The sequence below is a fragment of the Bubalus kerabau genome, chromosome 4 (assembly GCF_029407905.1).
Source record: "Bubalus kerabau isolate K-KA32 ecotype Philippines breed swamp buffalo chromosome 4, PCC_UOA_SB_1v2, whole genome shotgun sequence".
Lineage (NCBI taxonomy): Eukaryota > Metazoa > Chordata > Mammalia > Artiodactyla > Bovidae > Bubalus > Bubalus kerabau.
The window spans coordinates 93679221-93704554 of NC_073627.1; the positions used below are offsets into that span (position 1 = coordinate 93679221).

Below are 25334 nucleotides of genomic sequence, written 5' to 3' on the forward strand. Positions count from 1 at the left end.
GGTGCACAATTCAATGACATCAGGTAGGTTCACATGGTACATCAACACCACCATCCAGTTCCTGAATTTTTCATCTTCCCTAATCGAAACTCTGTACCCCTTACACAAAACCTCCACTATACCTCCCTTTCTAGCCTCTGGGAACCACTACTCTATTTCCAGTCGGTCTGATTTTGACTCCCCCAGGTGTCCTATATAAATGGAACCATACAGTATTTGTCATTGTGTGTCCGGCTTATTTCATTTAGCACAAATGTCTTCAAGATTCACACTTGTTGTAGAATGTATCAAAATTCCATTCCTTTTTAAGATTGAAGAATACTCCATAATATGTATATTCCGTATTGTTTTTCTTCACTCGTCCATCCATGCACATTTCATTGCTCCTACCGTTTTGCTACTGTGACTGGTGCTGCTATGATCAGATACATAAGTGCCTCTTCCAGAGCTTAATTCCAAACACCTGGGGTGCATACCTAGACGCAGAATTGCTGGCTTGTACGTAGTTCAAGTTCTAATTTTTTTTAGGAACCAAAATTGTAGTTGCACTATTTTATATTTCAACCAACTACACAAAGGTTTCGATGTCTCCATATCCTCAATAGCAGTCGTCATTTTCCATTTTTTATAGTAGTTCTCCCAATGGGTGTAGAGTGGTACCTCATTGTAGTTTTGATCTGTATTTTCCTAATAATTAATGATGCTAAGCATCTTTTCATGTGTTTACATACAAATATCTATGTGGAGCCCCCCATTTAATTCTTTGGGATATATACCAGAAGGTGGAAGTATATACCATTAGACGTTGAAGTGGGCCCCTAAGGATTTACTATAAATTCTTGAGAGTATAATAAAACGTTGATCAGCTAGAATGCTTACAGGCAGAGGATAGTCTGGTTAAAGGAGGCTTAGTTAGAATTCTCCACTTTTGTCCCAATCACTCTTGCTGAGATACCTCCCAAACGTTTTGGTTTGTTTTTTAGATGAGTTATGCAGCCTTTCCTAGGAGGACTTCTCTTTATCCTAGAGGCATTCTATAAAATGAGCACCTGGGGACTACACTAGGTACTTAATGTGCTATCCTGAAAATTTAGATTAGAAGGTATCAAATATATGTATTTACACTATAGACCAAAAGGTAACTGTATAGGACTGTGAACTTTGAGTGAGTTAAATGTTCACAGAGATGGTTTCAGAAAAGATGTTCTGTAGCTCTTCTTTTTGGCAGTAATTGGAGAGTAGGGCCTGTTGTCTATTAAGGCCACTCCTAGTTCATGAAAATAAAACCATGTCAACTGCAAATAAAAGAATGTTTATCTTTCTGTTCTCTATGGAGTGAGTTGGAGAGTCCAGGCTGGGAATGTGTCTTATTCGTGCAAAAGGGAGAGCACATCCCATGTGCTCTTCACTGGGAAAGGAAGCATGCACAAACTCACCCATGCTTCACCTCACTACAAACTGTGATTTAGGCTGGATGCTATGTTTATGCATCATGGTACCCCTGGCACTAGCCCAATGCCAGGCACTTAGTAGGTGATCAGTAACAATTCACTGAATGAATTAGCATGGCCTGACCTTTTAAAAGACTGCCTTACAGGCTCTCAGCCTCATGAGGGGATCAGACGGCAGTTCTCTACCAGAAGTGGGTAGAACACTTTGCTGACCAAACTGGATCCCCATTCCTGGGTGCTGCTAGTATAGAGAAGCCTACTCTTTACGTGCTACTTGTATCTGTTACTGATCCTTCCTTTAATTGCATGGGGATTTTTTTTTTTTTTTAACTAGTAGGGAAGGAGGCAAGAGAGAAAAGAATGTGTTGGCTAAGATGGTAGGAACAACCATTTTCAGTATGGTCTGGTGGATAAGGCTTGAATGCACCATCCGAGGAAGAAGAGTGAAAGCAGGAGAGAACTCTTCTCCTGAGAATATTCTGTGAGATTCTGGGTGTGGACTGCAGCTTTGCAGCATGGGGGGTGGTATGGCAGGGAAGGTCTCTATTCTCTCTTCTATATAGGTCCCCTGCCTACTCTGGGCACACTGGAGATATCAGTCCAGGTGGGAAATGGCACTGGGAATGCTCACTGTGCCAGTGTAGCTGGGGATCCTTCAAGCAGCTCTATGCTAGCCGGAGTGAGAGAGAAAGAAAATGTGGGCACCCGCTACCCATGGAAGTTGACTGATAGACTGTGGGCTCGTGCAAGCTCTTTGTTGGGACTTCCAGAAAAAAAAAGAGGGGTGTTTGAAGTTTTACACTTGAACATATGTGGAGTTCAAAGTCACAGTGTGCGTGTGTGTGTGTAAAATCACTAGCTGGTGATTACTACCTTTGTATCTACAAACAACTAAGTGAGAGTTGGACTGTGAAGAAGGCTGAGCGCTGAAGAATTGATGCTTTTGAACTGTGGTGTTGGAGAAGACTCTTGAGAGTCCCTTGGACTGCAAGGAGATCCAACCAGTCCATTCTGAAGGAGATCAGCCCTGGGATTTCTTTGGAAGGAATGATGCTAATGCTGAAACTCCAGTACTTTGGCCACCTCATGCGAAGAGTTGACTCATTGGAAAAGACTCTGATGCTGGGAGGGATTGGGGGCAGGAGGAGAAGGGGACAACAGAGGATGAGATGGCTGGATGGCATCACTGACTCGATGGACGTGAGTCTGAGTGAACTCCGGGAGCTGGTGATGTACAGGGAGGCCTGGCGTGCTGTGATTCACAGGGTTGCAAAGAGTCGGACAAGAGTGACTGAACTGAACTGAAGTCTATAACAGATACCCATTTAGGTAGTAAGGATGAAGACAGGGAAACCAAATCTATACATTAAAATTTATCTATTTTTCAAATAAATTTATCTACAACTTGATATAAATAATGGTCCTTGTACCAAATAAGACACTTGGGTTTTAATAACAATAATAATAAATAATATTTAATATAATAATACACAGTACTTTCTATATGTAAGGCATGATTTTAAGCAATTTATATATATTTTTAATCCCCTCAACAGTCTTATGAGACATGAATCTTATTATCTCTGGTTTACAGATGAGAAAACTGAAGCACAGAGAAGTTAGTAACTTGGCCAAAATCACACACCTGGGATGTGACAGAGTTGGAATTCAAACCCAAGAAGTTGGGCTCCAGAGTCTGAGCTTTCATATCTATCTAGCTATAGCTAATGATATTTTATTGGGATAATTTATAGACCGTGAAATCATCCTTTTAAAGTATACAATTCAGTGGTTTTCGGTACATTCCCAGGCTAGTATAACTATCATCTCCATTTAATTTTAGAACACTTTTCCCACTGATAAGAAACCTGGTAAGCATGAGCATTACTTCCCATTCTTCTTTTTGTCCAGTCCCTGATAACCATTAATCTACTTTGTCTCTACGGATTTGTCTATCTTGGACATTTAATATAAATGGAATTAAAAGTAGAATAGAGTCATACAATATGTCTTTTGTGTCCAATTTCTTTCACCGAGCATGATATTTTCAAGGTTCATCCATGTAGTAGTATGTATCAGTACGTAAATACTTTTAATGGCCAAATAATATCTTGTGGTATGAAATACTCAATTTCAAAAATCCATTCATTAGTTGATGGACACATGGGTTTGTTTCTACTTTTTGGCTATCGTAAGTAATGGTACTATGGACCAGCATACTATAATGACTACCACAAGCTTTTAAAAACATAAAACCAGCATGTATTTCACATGCAGTAAATAATTAGTCAATAGGTCTATTTCCTGGAGGATTCAAAATTGCCCTTTTAATACCAGGCAGGCATGCTTGTATACATCTGTATCCATGGAGCTGATGAAGGATGTGGTGATCATATCAGATGACATATGTAAAAGTGCTTTCTAATACCTGAAAGCATTGATCCAAATATTAGTAATCAATGATGTGAGGTTGGCCGATTATTTGAGAGTTATAATTAGATACTTGAAGACAATGGGCTGGCTAATTGAGGTTTTATTGTTAAAAACATTATTTAAAAGTTTCCATGAAATTGAAGAAGATTCAAATAAATGAATGGATATTCCATGCTCTTGGATTGGAAGAATTAATATTGCTAAAATGACCACACTACCCAAAGCAACCTAGATTTAATGTGAACTCCATCAAATTACCCATGGCATTCTTCACAGAAATAGAACAAAGAATCCTAAAATTCATATGAAACCAACAAAGGTCAGAATTGCCAAAGTAATCCTGAAGCAAAAGAACAAAACAGGAGCCATAACCCTCCCAGACATCAGACAACACTAAAAAGCTACAGGAATCAAAACAGTTTGGTATCAGCACAAAAACAGACCTATGGATCAATGGAATATAATACCTAGTCCAGAAATAAACCCACACACCTGCAGTTAATTAACTTTGATAAAGGATTCAAGAACATATGATGGGAAAAAGACAGTCTCTTTAGCAAGTGGTGCTGGGAAAGTTGGACAGCTGCATGTAAATCAATAAAGTTAGAACACACCCTCACACCACACACACACACACACACAAATATTCAAAATGGCTTAAAGATTTAAACATAAAACTCCTAGAAGAGATCATAGGCAAAATAGTCTTTGACATAACTTGTACCAATGTTTTCTTAGGTCACTATGCAAGGCAATAGAAAAACAAACAAAGAAATGGGATCTAATCAAACAAAGTTTTTGCGCAGAGGAAACCATAACAAAATGAAAAGACAGCTGATGGAATGGGAGAAAATATTTCAATTGATGTGACTGATAAGGGCTTAAATTCCAAAATATATAAAAAGCTCATACAACTCAACAACAACAAACAACCCAATTGAAAAATGGGGAGAAAGCCTAAATAGACATTTCTCCAAAGAAGGAATACAGATGGCCATTAGGCAAATTAAAAGATGCTCACCATCGCTAATTATTAGGGAAATGCAAATCAAAAGTAAATGAAGTACCACCTCATCTTACACAATGATGGTCAGAATGGCCATCATTAAAAAGTCTACAAATAATAAATGCTGGAGAGGTTGTGGAGAAAAGGGAACCCTTCTACACAGTTAGTGTGACTGCAAGTTGGTGCAACCACTATGGAAAACAGTATGGAGGTTCCTCAGAAAACTAAAGTAGAATTACCACATGATCCAGCAATCTGCTCCTAGGCATATATTCAGATAAAACTAAAATTAAAAAAGATACCTGCACCCCATATGTTCAGAGTAGCACTATTCACAACAGCCAAGACGTGGGAACAATCTAAATGTTCATCAACAGATGAATGGATAAAGAAGATGAGGTATACATACATACATACACACACACACACACACACACACGCGTGCGCATGCGCACGCGCGCACAGGAATACTACTCAACCATAACAAGGAACAAAATAATGCCATTTGCAGCAACAAGGATGGACCTAGAGATTATCATACTAAGTGAAGTAAATCAGACAGATATCGTATATCAAATATACGATATCACTTATATGTGGAACCTAAAATATGACACAAATAAACCTATCTATGAAACAGAAACAGAATATGGACATAGAGAACAGACTGGCGGTTGCCAGTGGGGAGAAGGTTGAGCAAAGGATGTGGACTGGGAGTTCAGGGTTAGCAAGCATAAGCCTTTATATAGAGAATGGATAAACAATAAATTCATAAAGCATAGAGAATTATATTCAATATACTATGATAAACCATAATGGAAAAAATATTATAAAAGAATGTATATCTTGCTCCTTGGAAGGAAAACTATGACAAACTTAGATTGTTGCTGCTGCTAAGTCGCTTCAGTCGTGTCTGATTCTGTGCAAACCCATAGACGGCAGCCCACCAAGCTCCCCCGTCCCTGGGATTCTCCAGGCAAGAACACTGGAGTGGGTTGCCATTTCCTTCTCCAATGAATGAAAGAGAAAGGTGAAAGTGAAGTTGCTCAGTCGTGTCCGACTCTTCGCGACCCCATGCACTGCAACGCACCAGGCTCCTCTGTCCATGGGATTTTCCAGGCAAGAGTACTGGAGTGGGTTGCCATTGCCTTCTCCTGACAACCTAGACAGCATATTATAAAGCAGATACATCGCTTTGCCGACAAAGGTCTATATAGTCAAAGCTATGGTTTTTCCAGTAGTCATGTATAGATATGAGAGTTGGATCACAAAGAAGGTTGAGTGGCAAAGAATTGAAGCTTTCAAATTGTGGTGCTGGAAGACTCTTGAGACTCCCCTGGACAGCAAGAAGATCAAACTGGTCAATCCTAAAAGAAATCAAACTTGAATATTCACTGGAAGGACTGATGCTGAAGCTGAAGTTCCAGTCCTTTGGCCACCTGATTCAAAGAGCTCACTCACTGAAAAAGAACCTGATGCTGGGAAAGACTGAAGGCAAAAGGAGAAGGGGGCAGCAGAGGAAGAGATTATTGGATAGCGTCCCTGACTCAATGGACATGAATTTGAGCCAATTCTGGGAGATAGTGGAGGACAGAGGAACCTGGTGTGAATGTTGCAGCCCATGGGGTCACAAAGATTCCAACACAACTTAGTGACTAAACAACAAAAAACTGAATCACTTTGCTATACAGCAGAAATCAACACAACATTGTAAATCAACTTTACTTCAATAAAAAGATATTAAAACTGAAAAAAGTTTCCACGGTGTATTAACTGGGAAACAAGAAAAGGCCCCCCTTGCATATCCACTAACAGCCACAATGGGCTCTTCTTTTGTAAATGCCTCCCAGAGAGACCAGCCTCTCTGTTACCATTTTCCTCTTTCTCAGTTGTTGTTCACTGTTGATGTTTTGTTGATTATTCCTCATGAAAAGTTACAAACACATTTAAAATTTTAATCCAGTTAGGAACGTATTTAGTTGCAAGTAACAGGAAATCTAACCATGCCTTTAACAAAAGTCAATTTTTTTTTCTCACATAAGAAGTCTGAAGGTTGCTTTGTGGTTCAAGGGTCGAGACTGATGTTTCTCTTCATCTATCTCTTACATTTACAAAAAGACTGTCCAACATGAAGCATCATATCTGTATTCAAGACAGAAAGTAGGGGACTTTCCTGGTGGTCCATTGGCTAAAACTCCATGCTTCCAAAGCAAGGGGCCCAAGTTGGATCCCTAGTCGGGGAACTAGATCCCACAAGATGCAACTAAAGATCCTGTGTGCCACGACCAAGACCTGGTGCAGCCAAATAAATAATAAATTTAAAAAAGACAGAAAGTTGGGGGTTGAATGGGGGTAGTGTCAGGAAAGCAGAAGCACTCTCAGAAGCCTCTAGAAGACTTTCATCTCTTGGCCACAAAGATCAAATGACCACCCTTCCTCATAATGCAGGCTGACAAAAATGATAGTTTCTCCAGCCTCTAGAGTGGAGGACTGTGAAAGAAAAGGGAGTTGGAAATAGGTGCCATCAAAACAACTTAGCCACACTCTCCTTTTAAGAGATGGTTAGGGGATCTAGACAGACAGAAGGAAGAGACCACAGCTCTGATGGAGGAGGCTGGCACATCTCCTCCTCCTTCAGTTGGTATGTCTGATGAAGTTTTCCATTTGCTTTTCCTGCTTTCAGACTTGGGATTACATGGGAACCACTCATCTCCCCACAGACACTGGTTTGGCTTCATAATGGTTGAACGCCTGTCTGAATATTTTAGTGATGTGACCATAGAACATCGTGACATGATGAGCTCTTGAGACACTGTGACCAGAACCAATCTGGCTGGCTGAGCAATGTCTAAATCCCAGCAAGTTTGTCTGGGGATCTGAGACCAGCTTGAAATATCAGAAGGATTCTGCAAAGAGTTTTCTGAATCTGCCCCTCTTCATTAGGATTAAGATGTTCTTGAGGACAAGGCTGAGGTCTCCCTTTCCATTATGTCTCCCTTTCTGTCTTCCCCTTTCCCATGTGCTAAACAATCGTGGGTGCACAGATGGATCTCAATATACACTGGAGGGGTAAACTCACATTTCTGGTGACTGGTCAAAGATGTGCCTCTTGTTATAAAGTGTGCCAAGAAAGTCACTCCTTTATCCAGTAAGCACTTTTAGTAATTTAAGCTGTGAACCAATTACTTCAATACAGTTTCCAGAAATAGAGTTCCGTATCCTTTGAAGTGGGTTAATTGTCAACTGATATTTTATCTGTGTTTGTTCATCTGACAGACAATTAGTGAAGGCTTCCAAAGCATCAGGCACAGTGCTAGGCACAGAGGGACACAGCGAAAAGCATTTAATGCTGCCTGCCTGGACTCACAGGGAAATGGGCTAGACAGGCATGAGAGCAGCAGGCCCAGGGATCTGAGAAGGGCTGCATCAAAGCGCTGTGGGTTCACAGCAGGCGGGTGACTCATGGCTCAGGGGAGTTGCGGGGTTGTGCAATTAGATTGGCTGCCAGAGTCCTCTTCCGCAGACATTCCAAGCTGACTGCTGGCTTGGTTCCACCAAGGGGATGGGGGGACGTGACCCTGTCTGGCTTCCCCCTCCTAGTTGGGTTCACTAGAGAGAGAATGCTTCTCCCTGGAGACCAGCTTCACACATGCACTGAATTGGCTCCTTTAAGAAACAGGACAAAGAAAAAATGTTAAGGGGAGTAAGGACGAGGTTTGGGGAGCTGGAAGACCAGGTGCCTTCTGAGTGGGTGGGGGGCCTTGAACCATTTTCATTCCCCAAAGTCTAGCACACACATCTTTGCTTTTTTCAGAGGGGATGCATGAGGTGTGGGAGGATATTTGGGAAAGGCTATCTCTATAACATGGCTCACTGCATGAGACAATCTGAGAGCAGGGCAAATGCTACATAACTTCTTCACAAAAATGTCAGTTAAGGGAAAAAAAAAACCAATACATTTTGGGAGGCATCTTACTCCCTCATTCAAAGGAAAAATGGCTTCATGGAGTCCATTTTTGGAAGTGTATGGTGTGTATATTCTTGAGCTTAGATGACCCACTGATAGGAATAGAGGATGGCATTGAAAAAATGACACTCTTGTGTAGCCTCCAAGGATTAACATCAGGGGTATTTGAGACTTAACAGCAAAAAGGCAGCCTTGTGATCTTTTATTGTGAAATAAGATTGGAGGACACAGCACAAAGCTGCAGGAGGCGGTGGGCAGCGAGGAGTGGGTGACCCTGAGACTGCAGGCCTGGGGTACCCATCACACACAGAGACTAATGCCTAAATTGGAAGAGCAAGTAGGATGAGCCCAGATGGTCAGAGCAGCTTTCCCAAACTGGCCGCACTTAAAGTCCTTCCTTGTAATACAATTTGGACTTGCTCTCCTTGAATGTGACTATGCATTAACATAACAGATTTGGTAAATCTGGAAGTGGGCAAGCACATATGTAATCCCTGGTAATTCTTTACCCAAGAATCTCACCAAACATTTCACATAGGGCCTCACTGATGCCTGTTTCTCCTTGAGTCTCTGGCCATTCTAGACCTCACTCACTCCTATTTCATAGATGCAGAAGGTGAGGGAGAGGAAGCCGAGCGTCTTCATAGAGCCTTGACCATGCAACAGAACTAAGAGCTCCAAGTCTTAGCGGCCGGTTCTTGGCTCAAGCAACAGCACTGGGCTCCCTTTTCTTTTCTGGGAATAATGGTGAACACTTTGGCTTCAGACATTGACTTTAACAGGGCTGATGAAAAAAATTATCATTTGTTGAGAAGGTAGTGAAAGGCCGACTTCTTAGCCCCTTGGTCAAGGCAACTTACTTGCAAGTGCTTTAAAGGAAGTTGATGGAATCCAGATGCTCCCATTCTGTGTCCACTGCAATAGCGGCTCAGCCACAAGTCACACACACACAAACCCCAAACCTGTGGCTACACTGAGTTCCTTGCTTCTTTGATTGCATTGATCCTTCTTTAAAATGCTTATTGAATTTACTGGCCAATTTAATTAAAAGAGTTGAAAGAGTACAACCTCTCCTGTGGAAGAATTGTGTCCATGCCTTTCCTGTGACTGTCTTAAGCGACATATAATGCACAGGGCTGGGTTGGGGGTGGGTGGTCAAGCAAGTGAAAACAATTCTTTCCTAAGGCATAAACTTGTTCCCCCAAGTGACCCCTGAAGTATTAGTCGCTCTGTCATGTCAGACTCTGTGACCCCATGAACTGTAACCCACCAAACTCTCTGTCCATGGAATTTTCCAGGCAAGAATACTGGAGTGGATTGCCATTCCCTTCTCCAGGAGATTTTCTCAACCCCGGGATCGAACCCAGGTCTCCTGTACTGCAGTCAGATTCTTTACTGGCTGAGCTACCAGGGAAGCCTAGGGACCTCAAAGCTCTCTGACGGGATACCAGTGGAAAGTGACAAGGTGAGTTGTGGGATTTTTAGGTAAAGCTCGGGTGGGGGCTGCCTGATTCATGCTGAACTGCTCATACTCCAAATGTGTATTACATATAAGAACTAGAAACAGGCCTAAGACACAGTGGGAACCACTTTTAGTCAATTAAACCTAGCAATAAGCTGAGATTTTTAATTTTTTTAAAAATTAGAGTCAGAAGTTAAGCTGTAAGAAGCTACAATTCTGGCTCATGGAATTTGTTCCTTGTCTATTAATAACAACTAATGTTTTTGAACGGTATTTTGTACCAGACTTAGGGCTCAAATTTTGTACACATTATGTCACTCAATCCTTACGACAAGCACATAAAGTAGGCAGGCATTATAATTTATCCTTCACAGAGGAAGGAATGGGGAGATCTTAAGGAATCCAGCAGGACTGGAACCTTCATCTGCCTGACTCCAGAAACCACAATCCTACCTAGTTCTCTGCTGCGTCAGTATTTATTACATGCCTGCCGTGAACAAGACACCTCTCTGGTGTTTACATCTGTACTAGCCATTCAAGAGGGCCTCGAAGGTGGCGGTCTTGGTTTCTGTCTTGGGCTACATGATGAAAAGCCAAGAATTTCATTAGCCGAGGTGTACCACACAGACCCTGAATGAAGACATTTCTGCTGAGGATGGAGCCGAAGACTGATTTCTGGAGATCTTTGGAAAAAAGGAAAAGAGGGTCTCAATCTGAGACACTGTAGGAGTACTTTAGGCTTGGAGTTTAGGAATTAGGAATGAGAGAGGAAAGGGCCTGAGGCAAAAACAATAAAACTCGATTTTAGTTTGATATGGTGGCAACTTGCCTTAAAAGAGAAAGGAGGAGCTGGGAGAGAGATGGCAGGGAATAGAGGGAAGATAGTGTTTCAGGTTTCTTTTCTTTCTTTTTTTTTTTTTTTAAAGACATTCCCTTGAGTCTGCTACAGTTAAAAGTGAAGGGATAGAGGGGGTCAGACAGAAACAAAGTGCAGAGACAGAATTGAAGGGAGCTGGGAGAACAGAAGGTAAAAGATCACAGGAGAGGTAAGAAGAAAGCCAGAGGTGGCACAAAGCCCCGGGGAAGGAGCGTGGCAGTGCAGGAGGCGAGTTTAATCAGCTTTGCCTAAGGCAGCCGCAGTTAAATAAAGGATGTCGGGCGGAGGAGAGCAGGTCCTGGAGAGGCCAGGGTCAACAGCGGTCTCAGCGACAGCTATCTGGGGGCCAGGGGACAAAGGTGGGGAGACAATGGGAGGAGCCCAGCTGCAAGAATGAAGAAACAAAGAGCAACCAGGAAAATGAAGAAGGGACTGAGGCAGGAGAGTTGCCATCTCCCTAAGGGGCTATTCAGGAGCTGCAAGTTGCTGGCTGCTGGCAGGAGAGCAACGTTAAGGCATAAATGACCACAGGAAGCAGGGGAAAGTTTGGGGCAAGCATAAAGTGAATATTTAGATGTGTCTTGGAGAATTGAAGCTCACTGTGGCTATAACCTATGAACACATTAGCCCCAGACATATACAGCTTTGTTCTATCTGGCTAGCTACTAGCTGACCACAAAGACACCTGATCTGGTTATTAAAGTGGCTGAAACACCAGCACATTTCTGCCTCAACCTGTCTGTGACTTTGCTTTCTGAGGAAGGAAGCAGGGGGCTGGGAGGAGGCACTTGAGCGACAGGTATGGATGAAAGGGAAGAAATGGTTCTCTTTATAAAACAAAAGTTTTTCTTTTTTCTTTTTTTTCAGAGGAGAGAGCCCAGTGAACTTCATTTTGGAGCAGAGTGGAGTCAAGGGGAGGGTGTGGGTTCTGGGTCAGATGGGCTAGCAGTTAAACCCTGGTCCTGCCACTTCTGAATTGCACTGGGGCAAGGTGTGCCCTTTCCTGGGCCTCATCCGTACAAAAGCACCCCTGACAGGGCATCACGGATAGATACTGCGCAGAAAGCACCTGGAGATGGGTGGGCAAGTCAGCCGTAGGAATGATGGGGGCAGAACCATCTGGAAGGACCCAGAGAAACAACTTCCTACGGCTAGATTTTGTTACATTGCTGAGTAATGAAAAATCTAATTTGGGAGCCACCCTCCTTTCCATATGACATTGGGCTGCACTCCACAGGCCTATAAGCCCTATACTTTCCCAGCTTCAGGAATGAATTCTCAGAATTTGTGTTAGCACTTGAAACTGAGCAGGGCCCTGCAAGGCTCCTGGGCATGGAAACCTTTCTGTGTCCCCCATTTCTTTTTTTGTAGGGAATAGGCCTCAGCCTCCATGACTTTCCCTGAGTTCCACAGGGCAGGTTCAAACAGTTGCTACTCAGGGAAGGGAAGGGATGCAGAGATAAGGGAGCGGCAGTCAAGAAAGCAGCAGTCAAGAAACAATAGTGCAGGCTTGGGACAGAGTCCTGTTTTGCCCCAAGGGATAAACTGTACCAATATCTTTGAACTTGATGAAGCTGAAGCTCCATTACTTTGGCCACCTGATGAGAAGAGCCCACTCACTGGAAAAGACCCTGATGCTGGGAAAGATTGAAGGCAGGAGGAGAAGGGGACCACAGAGGATGAGATAGTTAGATGGCATCAAGGACTCGGTGGACATGAGGTTAAGCAAACTTTGGGAGATGGAGAAGGACAGGGAACCCTGGCGTGCTGCAGTCCATGGGTCGAAAAGAGTTGGACACATGACTGAGCGACTGAACAACAACAACTACTACTACCTGTTGAAGCATTCTTTAGTCCAGAGAGAAGGTCACAGTTTGAAAACCTCAAGAACCACAGAAACTCATCAGTAGACCATCTAAAGCCAGATTAAAGGACTGCAGGTCCTGCACATAACTTGATTGTTATCGGCAACCCCACCATTGAACCATGCTCATCATAAGACTCCTCGCCAAATCCCCTGGGTTGGGACACACAATTTTTTTTTCTAAAAAAATTCTTTATTGAATTTGTTATAATATTGCTTTTTTTCATGTTCTGGTTCTTTGACCATGAGGCATGTGGAATCTTAGCTCCCTGACCACGGATTGAACCCTCATCCCCTGCATTGGAAGATGAAGCCTTAACGACTGGACCACCACCCAAGTCCTTGGGACACACAATTTTGATGGCATGAACCTGTTCTGTCCCCCTTTGCCTGGTAAAGCAATGACTGTATTCTTTTTTACTTCACTCAGAATTCTGTCTCTGAGATTTGATTCGGTGCTGGTGCACTGAGGCAGAGTTTTTGGCGTCACACTTTTTTTTTTTTTAACCCAGGGAAACAGAGCTCATCCACAAACTAAGCTTGGCAAAGCCATTTGAAGGCAGAGACACCTCAGGTTTGTAAGGTACACATAGATATACAGGTATCTTTACAGACACAGAGATCTCACAATTTTCCTTCGAGAGTTGAAAAAGCCTCCTTTTTCCCCCTTCACTCATAGGGATTTGATGAAAGTTCCTGAGAGCCCAGCTAGATCATTTGCATTTCAAAGGCACAAGAAGAGAAACACCCATTCCTTCTAGAAAGCTAAATTCCTTTATCGGTAATAAAAACCAGTTTCACAATGTCAAGAGTCCCATCTTGGACATTTTCAGGGATTTCTTTTCCATTTCTAGATAGCCAATTTGGTTTAAACAAATAACAGTAATAGACAATAATACATATTCACTCACATTCACATGCTTCACTTTCAGAGGAACAAGAATCAGCATTTTAACCTTTGCCTCGGCAGTTAGCCTCTGTGGTCTTTCTTTATGTCAAAACCAGCGGCCAGCCCAGAGCTCTGGCCAACAGCCTTAGGATTTTCTACGAGTTCTCTGAACTCTCTTGGCGCATCGACCCCAGGTTCCTGCATACTAGTGGACGGCCATGCAGGATTTCCCCACAACTTTCGGGATCACCCCAGAACCTCTGTGCCCCATATGCAAGTGAACGGCCACCCCAGGATCACCCCTGCAACTTTCAGGCCCACGTGTTAGTGTAGGGTCCCCTTAACTTCCCAAACCCCGTCCTTATTTCCCAACATGTCGGTGCTCACTGGAGTTTCCTCAGTCTCCTGGCTGTTCCGCTACTTTTTGGGCTTCACCCCACAAGCCTATGAGCCCTGTGCTTGCCCAGCTTCAAGACCAAAGAAAGGGCCCAGAGTTGGTGACACAGCAATCAGTGGTTCAATGAGTGGGGGACTTACATGTCTGAACCAGGTTCTAGAGCGACACCCTGAAGTGTGAAGCAGATGACGGGGCAGGCCAGGGTGGCAGTCTCTGCTCCCTGGAGGAAGGGGAGGTTCCAGGGGGAATTGACATCAGGTGGGCTCATCAGTTACCAGGGAAACCAGCAGAGAGCCATACCCTTCACCACCACATTGATAACAGGTGGAGATGTTTTGATCTAAAAGTTGGAGCAATCACTAGCCGGGGTAGGGGCAGCTATTTAGGAAGGTCTGTCCTGTGAGTAGGGTCAGGTGAAGCAGGTACTGGTGGAGCAGGTGATGGACAGATAGCAAGAGGACAGCCATGCTGGGTGGCCTGACTGTACAGAGACCATGGAGGACAAATCACATCTAGCTTCAAAATAACAAGCTCCAAATTTTAGGAGTCGGAAGTACTGGAGATTACGTGATAATAACATGAGGATCAACTTTTTTTTTTTAAATAAGCTTATCGTGGTATATTTATTAAATATTAGAATTATTTCTTCCTGTCTATCTATGTATCTATCTATCTGGCCATGCCCAGAGGCTGTTTGCAAACTGAGAAATTCCCATCACTACTTTTTAAACATGCAAGTCTGAGCTTATGAAGTGCAAGGAAAGTCAATTTTATAACTGCCTTTAGTGCCACATTCAGACAGTGAAAGCGGCCCTTTAAAAAAAACTTTAGGTAAATATTTGAAATATTCTAAAACTGACATTCTGAATGATATTCTGATACCATTTCAATAATGTTTTATAAAATTCAGAGGAAAAATAGAATTAAGTAAATTTGAACTTTCCCTTTTCCGAGGCAGTTAAAGGCCGTACTATTTGCATATTCTAATATGGGATCACCATAGCTCAAGGTACAAAGCTTCAAAAGAGACTGTCCCTAGCAGGCCAACAGAGCAGGAGCCATTAACCTTTGGCCTTTCTGTATAAGACAAAAATCTGAGTCTCTTCTTTTCAAAGTGGCTTCCAGGTAACCACTCAGCACAGCCCCTGCTTTCCGGAATTGTCTTTGGAAGCACAATTAAAAGGTTTAAAAAGCAGAAATACAAGCTCCATCCTATTTACACATTTAAAGTAAAGGTCATTCTCAGAAACTGGGCTTCCCAGATTTCTCCCCTTGAAATCCCTTAAGATATGTAATACCAACATAAAGGGAATCACAAATCCAGTTTTCAGAAAATGGCATTAAATATAGATTTAAACTTTGACCTTTAGTCCCAAGTGAGAGGACAAAAAATTCTCTTTACAGTGAAGGGCTTGTTGCTACTAAGCTTCAATGAGTAGGGGAGAACCTGCCTGGTAGTAGCCAGGATTAAGCAGCACCAATCGATTTACCTCCAATGCAGGTATGCTGCAAATCCGCTGGGTCAAGATATAGTGTGTGATTGGGCCAGGCTCATCTATATTCTAGAGTCTGTAGAAGCAGCTTCTGGGAAACAGGGTCTTCTTGGCTTGGGGAATTGACGTTTCCACGGCAATATCTGAAATGCATTCAGAGTGAGCAGGAGGAAGAGATGGAATCCACAGGGTCTCCTACTCCACATCAGGGTCATCAGCTATAGTGGGAAATCTGTGGGCAGCACAATGACAGAGGGGGCAAACAGGGAAATCACGGACACCCAGAGCATTCATATTTTTACACCCCTTATTACTCTGAGAGCTCCGCAGGTGCTGACCAGGACCCCAGGCAGATGACCCACTCTGCAGCTCACCTGTCTGCTACATCCTTGACAGGTTGATATTGGGGTACAGGTCAGGGAGGAGGTAGATGATGGACAATGGGAAATGGAGCTTATCAGAGAAAGGACTATTGGTTCTGTGCACATCGAGAGCCAGAACAAGAAATTCTTCTATATGGAATTTATTAGATCAGTTAGGGAAGTAAGGAGATAAACAGGAAAGAGCACTCGCCTGGAAGTCAGTTTGTTTTGCCCTTAACTAGCTGGATGAGTTCGAGATTACGCATTTGTTTGTCTCTGTCACTACAAGTGACCTTTAGTTCAAACCCAGTCTTGCTGATTTTACCTCAGTGCTCAGTTCACACTTGGGACCTCAGCAAAATGTTTACTGATTGGATACACGAGGGAAAGAAGAACATTGTTTGTTGGGAGGGACCCATTACTTGTCCAGCCCAAATTGTTCGCTTTAAAGATAAAGAAATAAAAGCCTGGTTAGTCAGTTAGTTGCTCAGTCATGTCTGACTCTTGGTGACCCTGACCAGTCCACCCGGCTCCTCTGTCCGTGGAATTCTCCCAGCAAGAATCCCGGAGTGGGTAGCCATTCCCTTCACCCCGGGCTCTTTCAGACCCAGGGACTGAACTCTGGTCTCCTGCATTGGCAGGCAGATTCTTTACCATCTGAGCCACCAGGGAAGCCTAGAGAGATGAAATAACATGATTGAGGTCCCACTACTTGTTTGTTGCAGAAATTAAAATTTAAAAAAGGATGACGATGATGATAATTAACATAATCAAGTGCTCAGATTGTGTAACCTCAGTGTTGGTGATTTCTTAGTTGGTTCTTAGCTTCCTACACACTCTTGTATTTTCTCCTCTGTATCCAGGATTCAGAAACCTGAAACTTACATTTCCCGGACTTCCTTGCTAGCTTGGGTTAGGTTCTATCATGGGAAGCCCTCACAGAGACTTGGGAGAAGTCATGATATCAATATTGTAACTAGTTACTTGCCTGGTTCAGGTGACCGCAGGCTGCCGTGCCTGGTTGGCGAGCAGCAGCACCCCTGGGTTTACTGGGGTCCTGCAGTGTCTGCAAGGGCCCAGACTTCTGCTTCCTCACTGCAGCAGCGGTGCAGGCTCCAGCAGAAGGGGCAGCGGTGGCCTCATGAGACAGTGCTTGTGAGCAAGGGTAACCCCCTCTCCTCTTTCGCTCCTGTCTCAAGGGGTAGGGTCTTCCTGCAGTTACTAACCTCTCTCTGGGTAACACTGTCTCCCTAGTTTTGCTCCAACAGCCCATCCTAAACCCCAGTAATCTCTGGTATTAAATCTCCCCTGATGAACCACTGAAAGTGTTTCATACGGATTCTTTCACTGAATTCTCATAGCAACATAGGAGATGTGAGCTATTATAATAGAACTATGCTCCTGTTTTACGGATGAGAAAACTGAGGTTGAGAGACACTAAGTGACTGGCCCAGGATCACATAGCAAGGTGGGGGCAGAACAGGGACATAAAACAGGGCTACCTATGCCTAAAATTCCTGTATTTAACTCTACACCTCAAGAGCAAGCCTGCTCCCCTGTCAGATTATTATATTGAGGTGGTTTAGAGACTCACCAGGGCTTCCCAGGTTGCTAGTGGTAAACAGCCCTCCTGCCAATGCAGGAGACATAGGAGAGGCAGGTTTGATCCCTGGGTTAGGAAGATCCCCTGGAGGAGGGCAGGGCAACCCACTCCGGTATTCTTGCTTGGAGAATCCCATGGACAGAGGAGACTGGCGGGCTACAGTCTATAGGCTTGCAGAGTCGGGCACGACCGAGGCTCACAGTGTTGGGATCTTCCTCCCCTGTGCTGTCTGGGACTGATTTTAGTGGGCTGTCTTCTTTAAATGCTCTTTTTCCAGGACCCTTGTTTTCTTACCTCTTGACTTGAGCCTGATGAAGTAATTTCCTCCACTAAAAGCTTTATAGGGATGGTATATCTTTTAGCAGTAGAACAGCTAAGGGCCTGGCTCTGTTGGTGGGAAAGCAGGGAGGTTAACGTGAGTGAGGGTTTGAGAGAAGAGGAGGGGGTGGGATGAACAGACCCAGGGTTAATACACAGGCCTCTTCTCTGCCAGGCCAACACTGAGGGCCTGGCTGGGGGTGGGGCTGGACCAGGGACTGGGGACTGAAGGAAGAGTTCCCGTAAATGGCTTAGAAAGGTGCCTGGCCTACCATGAAAGCGAAAGTCACTCAGCCGTGTCTGACTCTTTGCGACCCCATGGACTACACAGTCCATGGAATTCTCCAGGGCAGAATACTGGAGTGGGTAGCCTTTCCCTTCTCCAGGGGATCTTCCCAACCCAGGGACTGAACCCAGGTCTCCCACACTGCAGGCAGATTCTTTTCCAGCTGAGCCACAAGGGAGGCCCAAGAATACTGGAGTGGGAAGCCTATCCTTCTCCAGCGGATCTTCCCAACCCAGGAATCAAACCGGGGTTCCCTACATTGCAGGCAGATTCTTTAAAACTGAGCTACCAGGGAAGCCAAGTTTACCATGAGCACTCAACAAATGTTAGCTTAAAAAAAGGCCACCAGGCATAAGGCACTGCGAGAGACACTAAGACAAACAAAAAAGGCAGCCCAGCCAAAGGGGACATTCCACTGGGAGAGGCTGAGATTCCTACTCACGCAGCTGGGAGGAAAGGGCTGGGAAGCCAGCACAGGCCTGCCGTCAGTGTCCCGGGGAAGGGCAGGGGTCCTGGCAGGCTCTAGGCTTTGAGCAGGCTCTTAAAGTGGGGTAGGCGTGAAGAGATGGCAACAGGGGAGGGACATACCTTTTCCCTGAGAAAAGAAACTGTAATCAGAGTTATCTCCTGTTGAAGTCTAAACTCTGCAGACAATATTTATGCAGCTCTCCCATCTCCCCTGTAGATGTCTGAGGGTAGTTCCGATGCTGTTCAGGGTTGAAGTGTTCTCTTCAGAAGATGAATTCAAGGCCACTTTTGGTCCTTTCCGTATTCTTTCCAGTCCTTCATCTTCCTTCAAGCACTGCCCACCTCCCCCAAGGCCCCAGGACTGTCACTAGAGTGGCCCAGTGGGAATAGGACCCCCTCCCTCCATCAAAGCCCACCTGCCTCCCTGCCTATCCTTCAGCCCCCTGCTACTGCACCAGAGAGCTATTTTGATGAACTCACTTTCAGTAAGATGTCAATGGCTTGTTACAACTTAAAATGTTCTTCTCTCAACGAGCATTCGTGTTTTAACACTGGCCTTCAGCACTTAATTCAAAGGAGCGCGTAATGTGGAATTTCAAAGGACGTGACATAGAACTTGTATCAGTTAAGAATTCATTTGGCTATCACAGAGAACCCTATTGCCCTGGCTTAAACAAGGGAAAGTGTTTATTTGTTATACGAAAAACATATACATCTCTTTCACACACACACACACACACACGAGTGTTGATTTGCCCAGGATGAAGGGCAGCAAAACATGCTATCCCAAAATATGCCACTTTGGCATGTGAATTATTTTGAGCTGAAGGCAATCAAGACCTAGAGACTCAGGAAAAACTTTTACTTCTCCCTTAACTATCTTGAAGAATTTAGATAGGGAACTGTACCAAAAAAAAAAAAAAAGATTATTACCAGAGATAACGTTTTTATCTGAAAGGCATATCTGCATGGCATGGCAAATTTCTAATTACCAAACATCTGCTCATCTCATTGTTCTGTGAATTGTCCTCCCGCCACCCTTACTTGAAGCCCCTGACCTCTATCCCATTTCTTAGCTGAGGGTGCACATAAGCTCAACTGCCTGACTTGGTCTTGAGTCTCATATCCTTGGGACTTCTGGACATATGGAATTAAATTTTTTTTCTATTAATCCGTTTTTTGTCAACTTAATTATAAGAGCATCCAAAGAATCTAGAAGTGAAGAAGGGAGCATTTTCTGCCTCTACAAGGGCTTGAAGGGCAACTTTGAAACGCCGCCACCTGCCTTCTCCCTTTCTGCGTTATCCCTATAGCTGCTGGATGCTGCTGCTCCTTCGAGCATCACAACCACAAAGGAGCAAAAGGAAGAAGGTGGAAGGCAAAGGGACACAGAGTAGGACATGGATGGCTACCTCCCTGGGGATGCTGCCTGCATCTCATCGGTCAGAGCTAAGTCACACAGCCAGTCACCATGCAAGGGAGGCAGTAAGTGAGCTTTTATTTATTTTTAATGGTTCAGCAAAGCGACACTCAAAACCCAAGTGAGGTTCTATTGTAGGAAAGGAGAATGACTGGGGAGCTGGCAACAGCAGTATCTGCCACAAAGCAGGCACGTGCTGGGTCTGGGGACACTTCGGGGACATCTTGGCCCACCCTCAGTCTGTGCAGAAGCTGCAGAGTCAAGTGCAGAGAAATGAAGCAAGTCTGAGCAAAACTAGACCCCACCCACCCCTCCCGCCCACTCTACCTATTGCATAAACTGTCCACTCCTTACCTAGGACACACCAGAAAGGCTTCATTTGTTTTACCTCCCTCCCTTTTAAAAAGAACACTTCAACCATTTCTAAGCGTGCACATCAGAGCCATTAAACACATTGAAAGTGCTGTGCAACTGTCGCCACTACCCCATTCTTTGCTTCTCATTTCTAATCTAATGTCGATTTGTTCAGGCATGGGGGTTCAGAGATGGGGACTGGAAATACAGGCGAGATAATTTTAACCGATTGAAAAACCAAGTATTTTCACTTTTCAAAGTGGCAACAGTTTAGTAACATGTATTTTCTGCCTGGAAACATATGGTTTCTTATCTGGATTATTTATCCCCTTCAATAAATGGTGCTACACGCAACTCTCCTGCACAGCCAGCCAGCATCGGGGCTATGAGCTGCTCCATCTTTTATTCAAGGGCATCAATACCAATCCCCTTGTGTTTTTTACTCAGAATCTACAAATAAATTATTTCCTTTGAATGTTCCCGGGGCCATTTTGTGATTTTGGACAGATGAACATTTCTCCGGATTTCTAAATCCTCTGAATTGGGCCATAAACAGAACGAGGAAGAGACATTTGGGGGAGGTAAAGGCAGCCCCCAGTTCACAAACAACCTTCCACGCTTGGAAAAATTCCCACTGAGTCTCACAGGCAGAAAATCGAGTCCTGTTACTTCAGTAGACTGTGGAACTCTAGAGGGAGCCAACTGGTGCTATTTCCATCTCTTGAAACATTTAAAATGTATCTGATCAAAGGAGGAGAAAATTAACCACAGTGTAGGAAGCTGGCAGGGGGACGGACAAGATGACCTAATTTGCCTTTCCCATTACTAATTTCAGTAGGCGTCTTCTCTGGGAATTCCACACTGAAATTCCAAGGCAAGTCCACCTCCATGGGTTTCTGATGGCTGCAAGCATGACAATCAGGACTTGTGGTATTTGAAGCTTCTGCTGTTGCATCCTTTGGGGTTAAGCATGGAACTAAATTCTCCTCAGATGGATACACTGGGCCCCATTCTTATCTACATAATAACTATGGAGAAATTTTCCCTTTGGGTTTCAAAGGACGTGAGCTTGGTCTATCAAAGTTGGGGCTATGCGATGAATTTATTACTCGCTGAAATAAAAATCAACACAAATATGTCTTTGCCTTAATAAAAAATAAAAAAAAAAAAAAACCAAAAACCCACACCACTTAGTTGCTTTACCAACCTCTGGATTCAATTAATTTTTAACATGGAAGTAAAGTTCCCCTTTTCTTTTTTTTCTCCTTTCAAGCCAGACATTTATTTTTAACAAGGGATGAAATCATCTGAGAACAAAACGGGACATCTGTTACTTTATATCTGTTTATTTTAAGTACTTAAATCTGAGTTTGATTTCACACAATTTTGACATCGTTGCTTCATTAATAATCCTTACGTAATTGTGACCTCGGAGTGCGCCCCGCGATTGCAGCATTCACTTCCCATTAGGGCAGAGTCTGATAAGAAAGCCAGAGTCGCCCTGGGATGGGTGAGGCTTCCCTGTTCAAAGCTGGGCTGAATGCTGACCTCAGCAACAACAGGAAACCACCTCAAAAAGTGCAAGGAGAAGGCCTCTGAGGGGGCCAACATGGCAAGCAAGGGCCTGTGGTCTGCTCTCAGTGTTGGCACCGTCTCATTTTGCAGGGGTTGAGTTGTTGGATGGGCAAACAAAGACCGCATTTGTTGCAGGAGAAATAAAAGACTGAGTAAGAAATGTGTGATGAACACATGCACATGTGTGCAGAACGTAGCTACCCTTCATGCCCCAGGTTGGCCAACCTGCCTTTCAAGGGCTCTTGGATGCTGGCAGAGTAACAGGGAGGCTGATGCAGTGCTGGGCTGAGGTGGAAGTGTGAGGGTCTCACAAACAAGCCACGGGGGCCTGGCAAAAGGAATGGCCCGGTATACCTGTGGCTGAGAAGCAAGGTGTGGGGCCTAGAGATGGGGATTTAGAATAAGGGCAGAGTGATTTTTAATTGGTTCATTTATTAAGAGATTAAATTTTAATGAGCTCTATGCAAGGCTTTGGATATCCACTGGGAAACAGACAATCCTTCCCTCTCTGAAGGTTAGCAGAGCCATGTGCTATGAGAATGACTGAGGGGCCTATTTGGAACTTGGGGTGTCACAAAAGGATACTCAGAGAGGTCAAATGTAAGCTGAGACCTGAAGGATGTGAAGGAACTGGGTATGGGAAGAGAAAGGGAGAGAGAATTCAAGCTGGAGGAAACAGCCTAGAGGAAAGGCCAGAGGGGAAGGGGATTGGTTTGTCAAAGAAATGGAAAGGAGGGCAATGTATCTGGAGGGTGGTGTGTTTGGAGTGCTGTGAGAAAAGCAGAAAGATGGACAAGGGAAGGAGGGGGAGAAAGGTGGAAAAGAAGATGGTACACACTCCCAGTCTGGCGGGTTGCGGGGAGGTGTTTAGATTTGACTCTATGTACAAGGGAAGTTACTGATAGTTTTAAGCGGGCAAATGACAAGACTTGGTTTGTGCTTTAAAAAGAGAGTGCTGGCCATGCAGGGAATGGATTACAGTGCACAGGAGTGGGAGCTGGGAGATTAATTTCACAGGCTGCTGGTGTGATCCAGTTGAAAGTGGCAGTGGAGGTGGTGGGGAGGGGCTGGATTAGGAAAATCCTGGGTAAGATCAGTTGGGAATGCTGATGGGTTGGCTGAGGGGCATGGAGGAGGAGGAGAGATGGAGGTTTCTGGCTGAGGTATCTGGGTGAATCGTGGTGTAATTTACTGACATGGAAAAGGTGGGGCAGGGCTGGGCTGGGTACCAGGTTGTGGGGGTAGGGTTGGGATGTGGAATCAAGCATTTTGTTTGGGATATGCACGCTCTTAGATGTCAAATTAGCAGTTGAATATGTGAGTCTAAAGTTCCTAAGAGAGGTCTGGCTTGGAGATAAAAATAAAGCATTGCTGGCAAGTAGATGGTTTTTAAGCCAAGACAGTGAAGGACGTTACCTAGATTTTGAATACAAGTGGATAAGTGTATTGGCTAGAGACTCTGCAGAAAAGATACTATTTACCTCACAATATTTTTTGAATTTTAAAAGTAAATTACAGCCATGCTATTCACCCCTAAATTCTTCAGGCTTCAAATAAATGAGGACATAGTCCTGCTTAAGTGAAATTCCAGACAAGGACATTTATGGTCATTAACTCAGTGCCAGGTTCCTTTCCCAATGCCTGGACTTATCCATTTACATTTTTCTTTAATCCTCACAACAAGTCTATGAATAAGGTGTGGGTGGCCCATTCTACCAGTGAGGACACTATATCCCAGAAGGGGATAGTTTAAACCAGACAACAGAGGCCTGTGGATCCAGGATCCAGCCCCAAGTCTGACCAAGTCCAAAGCTTTGCCTCCATCCCTCCTTCACTGCGTACAAAGGCCTAGAGACCTATCTTCATGGAAGGCATGTAACTCTTCTCATGCTTTGAGCCCTACCTTTGTCTTGGCCTGCTATTCTTACAGAATCATCCTCTGGTCTGAGCATTTGAGGTTTCCATTCTTTGCTGAGGTCAGAGATCTGTGCTCTCCTTTGGCCAGGCTACAGTGGACCACTCCCTGAAGGCATTAGAGGTGGGAGGAATCCAGCTGCAGCCTTCATCCCAATTACCATAGGTTTGAAAAGCCAGCTTTCATTCAATCCTCGGAGAAGGCAATGGCAACCCACTCCAGTACTCTTGCCTGGAAAATCCCATGGATGGAGGAGCCTGGTAGGCTGCAGTCCATTGGGTTGCTAAGAGTCGGGCACGACTAAGCGACTTTACTTTCACTTTTCACTTTCATGCATTGGAGACAGAAATGGCAACCCACTCCACTGTTCTTGCCTGGAGAATCCCAGGGACGGGGGAGCCTGGTGGATTGCCGTCTATGGGGTCGCACAGAGTCGGACACGACTGATGCGACTTAGCAGCAGCAGCAGCATTCAGTCCTAGGCTGCCCACGGGATGCAAGGAATGGGGGCGATGGCCTTCTCTCAGACCTTGGGAACTGAGCGGTGATGGAATGAGAGTTCTGATGCAGTGACAGGATGGAGCAGGGTGACTCACCATCTTTTCCCTGTAGTCATATTGATGCCTCATCCTCCCAGGGCTGCACTCCAGAGGAAAGCTTGGGGTTGTTCTCCTAGGGGGCCCTGCCCCAGCTTTCTGCATGCCATGGCAGGGAAGCCATGGGGAGGGGGCGTGTAAGCTTATTTACACTGCCAGTTGTACTCTCCCCCGGAGAGAGTATTCCTACCGCACCCCCACATTGTCCTTATTGTAGAATTTAAATGTAGAGAGGCCTCTGTCATTCAAAGGAGCATGTAAGGCTACAAGGGCAGGCATGGGGGGGTTCCCATCACTTTCCAGCCCCTTACACTGCATCAGTTTTCTTCACACTTTTATCTTCATTTGCTGTAAATGTGTTTTTTTTCCTTAACTTATTCTCTCTCTGCTAGAATTTAAGCTGCATGAAAGCACAACCTTTGGCTCCTGATTCATCTACAGAACCTACAAGAGTGCCTGACACATAATAGACACTTAATGCATACTTACTGAATTAACAATTGAATCAATCAATCATAGAGTAAAAATGGTCCATAATACACTTCTGCCTACCTGTTTCCAAGAAAACTAAAACACGTTCTCATTGAGCAAATCTTAA

The 25334-nt window shown here is 44.2% G+C and overlaps 1 long non-coding RNA gene across 4 annotated transcripts in view; it reads right to left on the bottom strand.

Moving 5' to 3' along the window:
• Positions 1-25334, bottom strand: part of LOC129649985 (uncharacterized) — a 100324-nt gene that overhangs the window by 18763 nt on the left and 56227 nt on the right. For 2 of the 4 annotated variants that reach the window (XR_008713503.1, XR_008713506.1), the window contains exon 1: positions 14487-15749. This is a non-coding gene — a long non-coding RNA (uncharacterized LOC129649985). Of the gene's footprint in view, positions 1-14486; positions 15750-15836; positions 15983-18098; positions 18197-25334 lie in introns of those variants that run through there. The other 2 variants (XR_008713505.1, XR_008713504.1) reach the window with 2 other exon arrangements.